Source organism: Fukomys damarensis, unplaced genomic scaffold, assembly GCF_012274545.1.
Source record: "Fukomys damarensis isolate Sample0158 unplaced genomic scaffold, DMR_v1.0_HiC HiC_scaffold_18, whole genome shotgun sequence".
Taxonomy (NCBI): domain Eukaryota; kingdom Metazoa; phylum Chordata; class Mammalia; order Rodentia; family Bathyergidae; genus Fukomys; species Fukomys damarensis.
In genome coordinates, this window is record NW_022900930.1 from 4,075,500 (window position 1) to 4,081,030 (window position 5,531).

Here is a 5,531-nt window from a genome sequence, read left to right on the forward strand (position 1 = left end):
TGGCGGGGATCGCGCGAGACCCCGCTCCTCGGGAGCGTGCCTCGGAGCTCAGCCCCAGGCGCAGCGCAGCGCTGGAGCTTGCACCGCGGGGAGGGAAAGACTGGGTGACAGCTGTCAAGCGGCTCTGCGAGCTGCAGCAGAGGAAAGGTTCACCGGACCGGCAGCGTCGCTCCCACTCGCCCTGGGGAAGGCAGGCCTCCGCGGACCTCGACCTTTACCGTGCGTGACTGGTGACATGTACTCAGGGATTTGGAAAAGTCAGCTCAGAGAGCCATACAGATCTTCCAAATGATATACATTTCCCTGCACGATTTTTGGGTCACCTCATCAGAAAAGTGTTTTTGTTGTTGCTGCTGTTTGCTTTTTTTGACACAGGATCGCAGTAGCCCAGGCTGGCTTTGAACTAGCAGCAGTCCTGCCTCACCCTCCAGGGTACTGGAGTTACATTCATGAGCCCTGCTCTAGAAGTCTTTGAAGTGTTAGAAAGCTAGTAAACTCACAGTAGCAGATAGAAATTTCCCAAAATTCTCTTTTTCTCAAAAGGGCAAATTTTATCACTAGCAATAAATATTTTGGGTTTTTTTTGTTTTGTTTTGTTTTGTTTGAGACAGGGTCTCACTATGTAGTTGAGACTGACCTGGAACTCACTATGTAGTCCAGGCTGGTCTCAAACTCAAAGTGATCCTCCTGCCTCAGCCTCCCAGTGCTGGGATTACAGGCGTGCACCACCACGCCCGGCATTAGCAATAAATATTGTCGGTTTTCTTTGAAGTGACGAGCTCACTTCGTTTAAAAAAAACAAACGCACAAAAAAAATCTAAAGATCTATAATTGTCAGCTGCACTTTTAATTTAAAAATGAACTAGAGGGCCGGGGATTTAGCTCAGTGGTTCCGCCGCCTGCCTGCCTGCCTTGCAAGCATAAGAACCTGAGTTCGATCCCCAGTACCAAATAAATAAATAAATAAATATGAACTAGAAGCCAGGCATGGTGGCATACGCCTGTAATCCCAGCACTTGGGAAGCTGAAGTAGCACATTGCTGGGAGTTCGAGGCCAGCCTGAGCTACACAGTGAGTTCAAGACCAGCCTGAACTACAAACAACAATAAATAAAAAAACTAAAAACTGATGTTCTATGAAAAAAGAGCAGCCAGTTCAGCTTCCCATGGAAAGAATCCTTCAATTGCTTTTCCTTGGGACACTGTGGTGCTGCTTCACATGCAACAAAATCATTTGTTTTATGAACACTAACCCTTTTGGCACATAGCAAATGAAAAGCTGTGAATGCAAAGGTTAAGAGTTAACAACAAAAATAATTCGCACTGCTTTGTGAAGGTTTTTGCAGGTGAGACCGGCACAACTACATTGTTCTTACTGTGAATGCACATCAGTGAAGAACCTAACCACAGCAGTTTTGTTTCTGCCCCAAACTGCAGCAGTTTGGCCGCCTCAGTTTGAACGTCCCTCCCCCATACTTGCAGGAGTCTAACTGCCACGATACCCGTGTGAAGTGGGCAGCCTCGTGGGTGAGGACTGGGACTGCAGACAGGTCCTGTCCTTAGGCACACAGGGCCCTCAGACCACGGGGTGAAGCATCAGGGAGGTCAAATGCCGGCTCCACTGTCGGTCTCCCTGCCTCTGGAGCTGTGAGCCAAACAATGCTTTGGGTGTTCGGAACGTCCCAGTCTGTGGCCTTGTTAGGGTAACAGAAAGCATAGATACGTTGTTGTTTTTACATGTCAATAGCAAAACAAAAAGCAAATCATATCTTAGTAGTATGAAAATAGTTTTGTCTTTGTCACCCCTGTAGGCATCTTTAAGACCTCTAGTCCACACTTGGAAAACTACAGAAATTACCTGTGCCATCTGGAGCTTGGAATACAAAAGCAGAGAATAATGACACCACCCCAAAGGAGTAGAGCCTGAATGGGAGAGTGAGGCCGTGAACAAGTAATTGTATCTTGCTTAGTGCTATGAACAGGCAGGTGCTAAATTGGTAGATGCAAAAGAAGTAATCAAATATACAGCCATACATCCCCAAATTCTCTTTCAGTAGATCTTTGGTAGGGTCCAAAAATCTGTTTCTTGTTTTGTTTTAAGAATTCAGTTTAAAAGGACTTGGATGCAAGCAGTGGGGGATCTACACTTTGAGAAACACTACATTAAGCAGTAAAAATTTTAGGTTCCCCAAAAGACTGATAGGTAATTGAAGGTGAATAAGAGTATTTATGCCACCTCCCAAAATGCCAACAATTTTACTGGCCATTATTTGTAGTTGTATATAAATCTTTTCCATAAAAGACTTAAAGTTGCTTTTTAAGATTTAAAACGTGAAACAGTCTCTGCTCTTCTCCTTGGACTATTGCAATGCAGTAAGCAGCAAGCTTCTTCTATTAAAGCCAGATACATATTTTAGATTCTGTGGCTCTAGAGGTCTTTGCCATACCTGATCAGCTGTCCTGTCGCAGCACTACAGCAGCCAGGGACAGTAAGTAAATCTATGACAGCACTGTGCCAATAAAATTTTATTTGCACAAGCGAGAGTTTAAATTTGCTCTCAAGTGGTAAGTTTGTTGGCCACACCGTGGACCATAGGTAATGCTTGTGGTCAGTTAAGTGGCCTGAAAGCAAAGCATGAGTATAGGGATTTTATACCCAAAGATAGATTGTTAGGCATCCATTTTAATTCTCATTTATTTCTACAGTAAGATATACTTCACCTAATTCAATACGTATATGTTCAGCAGGTCATGGTGGCACACATCTATAATCCCAGCACTTATAAGACTGAGGCAGGAGGATCACCATGAGCTCAAGGCCAGCCCCAGGGCTACATGGTAAATTCAAGGCCAGCCTGAACTCCATAGCCAAACCCTGTCACAAACAAACAAAACGTGTCCCTATTTCAGTCAATACCCAAAGGTTCTGATTAACTAGAATATTTAATCAGAGGGATCCAAGAATCTAAATTTTACTCAACAATACACAGGCAGCTGGGCTTGGTGGCACACACCTGTGGTCCCAGACCTCCAGGGGGCTGAGGCAGGAGGAATGCAAGCTCAAGCCCAGCACTGTGGAAGAGTGAGGATCACAGGCATCTGCCACCACACTGGCTAAAATGTCAACCTTTTTAGGAAAAGACGAGATAATCTGTAAGGCTAGGGATAAGTAAGGAGCGCTTAAGAGATTTAACCCAAAAGCCCTATCCTTAAAAGAAAACCAGTGACAAACTGGACTTCATCAAAATATAAACTGGACTTTGTCAAACTGTAAAGCACCACTTAGTGAAGGACTGGAGAAGAAAAGCCGAGCTCCACACTGAGGTAAAGTGTGTGCAAATGACACATTCACACAGCGCATTAGTAGAAAACTCTCAAAGCTACACAGTGAGTAGAGAGGACAGAAAGCGGATCCTCCGTAAGAGGAACCAGGGCCACTTGGAGAAACACTTTGAGGACTAGAACATGAAATACACAGGATGAACCTGAGCACCTCATTGTGCCAAACAGTAAAGCAGGAGGACGAAAGTAAGCCCAGGTGATGATGAGAGTACAGCCCGCCCCGTGTATGTACACGCCCTCCACCCGCAGACTCATCCAACTGCAGAGAAAAAAATACAGCAAACAACAGAGAGCGCCCAACGGCCAAAAAATAATAATTTGAGCCACAAAATAAATACGGTAGTATTAGGTCATAATTCAAAGTGTAAAATAAATATCCGTGAGTCTATACACTTATATGTGCATACGTACATAGAAAAGATGTTTCCCTGGCAAGGACATTTTGGATAATTTATGTAAAGAGGATCCCACCTTCAAGGAAGTGGAGCATAACTTCCCAGCCCATGTGTGAGACTTCATATGGTGTCTTTTTCCAGCCTATGAACAGTGCCTGACATGGTTTGACTTATAATTTTCCAACTCTGCCATGGTAGGAAAGTGGTACACATTCAGTACTTCACGTTCATCTCTTCCTAGGTACGATAGGATGCTGTCTCCCGATGCTGGGTAGTAATATCAAGCCACACGAGCACAAAGGCAGCCAGTATGCTACGGTGCTCTGTGGTCCTAAGCTAAGTGTTTGACAGGTTAGGTTTATTCATTGCTTCACTTTGCTTTTTGTTTTATTTGAGACAGGGTCGCACTACGTAGTTCTGACTAGCCTGCCTTGGCCTTCTCAGTGTTGGGATTACGGCATGTGCCACCATGTCTGGCTCTAATTCAATGCACTTTTGACTTGATGATATTTTCAATGTATGATGGGTTGAACTGGACACTAATTCCATCATACGTCAGGAAGCATCTGCAGTATAAAATGATAAAAAAAGTTTAACTGGATAGTGGACAAATCTGGCAAACTACCTTGGTAAGACAAAAAATGGTAACATCAACACTGTAATCACGTAGAGTACATATCCTTGATATGACAGATAAAGCCCACAGCCCCAGGATAATTACAAGAAAAGTATCAGACAAATCTCAGTACAGGGACATTTTACAAAATACTTCACCAGTACGCCTCAAAACTGTCAGTCATCACTGCTGATCACAACTACATCCCTCTTTAGCCAGAAGCAGCCAGAATGGTCTTCGCCCCCTGCTCCCTCGTGACAGTTACGGGCACTTTTTCAGAAGGGGGAATATTGTAGCTAGCTAGGTTAATTAGATATTGCAGACAGAGAGGGGTAGCCATCAGGAAGCCAGCATGAAGGACAATCAAGACCCATCCACTGAAGGTCAGCATTGTAAAAGAAGAGAAACTGTCACACTCTCATATGGTCCCCTAAAGATGAAGAGCAGTGATTGATATTCTAAATAGGTATCAACAACCTAAGTGGGGGCCGAGATCTTACCCACCCCTTCCAGGAATTGATTATGTTAAAGTATTTTGTAATGCCACCAGCACAGGCTGCATTCTCCGGGTGCGTCTTGGCTCTTAAAGACCTCATGCTTATCTGTAGTTTCCCTTCCCCGCAAGGCCACAGCGGTCTGGAGAGGTTAAACCTGTTTCTCCAGGACCAAACCCATAAAGGGCAGCCTGGCCTGTGATGGGTTAAAGGTAGCCCACTCCTCGTACGTAAGCAATAGCCCAGCCCAAAATGATAAAAGGACCTTCCTGTCTTTGTTCTTCTCTCCTTCCGCTTCTTCCTCCTGTCTCTCTCTCTCTGCTCTCTCCCTCTACTCCCACCCCTTGAATAAAATCTCCAGTCAGACCTCTGTGTGTGTGTGTGTGTGTGTGTGTGTGGCCTAGTTGTTGAGGGTCACAATTCCCTTTCAGAGAGGGCTAGCTGTCAGGAAGCCAACAAGAAGGACAATCAAGACCCATCCACTGAAGGCCAGCATTGTAAAAGAAGAGAAACTGCCACACTCATATGGTCCCCTGAAGATGAAGAGCAGTGACTGAAAGGGGGGTCCGCGTGCCCTTTCGGGTGCCCCTTCCCAATCAGGCCACTCACGCACCGAGAGGTCCGGCCGGAGATCTTTATTGTAGGGAGGCGAGCAGGAGGCAGGAAGGCAGAGAGAGAGAGAGAG

At 45.2% G+C, this 5,531-nt stretch overlaps 1 protein-coding gene across 4 annotated transcripts in view; it reads right to left on the reverse strand.

Moving 5' to 3' along the window:
* Nucleotides 1-5,531, reverse strand: part of Ddhd2 (DDHD domain containing 2) — a 41,667-nt gene that overhangs the window by 22,115 nt on the left and 14,021 nt on the right. The window contains exon 1 of one of the 4 annotated variants that reach the window (XM_010604821.3): nucleotides 1,502-1,518. The exons of the other annotated variants lie outside the window; for them this stretch is intronic. The gene's annotated coding sequence lies outside the window, so the exon portion shown is untranslated. Of the gene's footprint in view, nucleotides 1-1,501; nucleotides 1,519-5,531 lie in introns of those variants that run through there. 4 annotated transcript variants of the gene reach the window in all.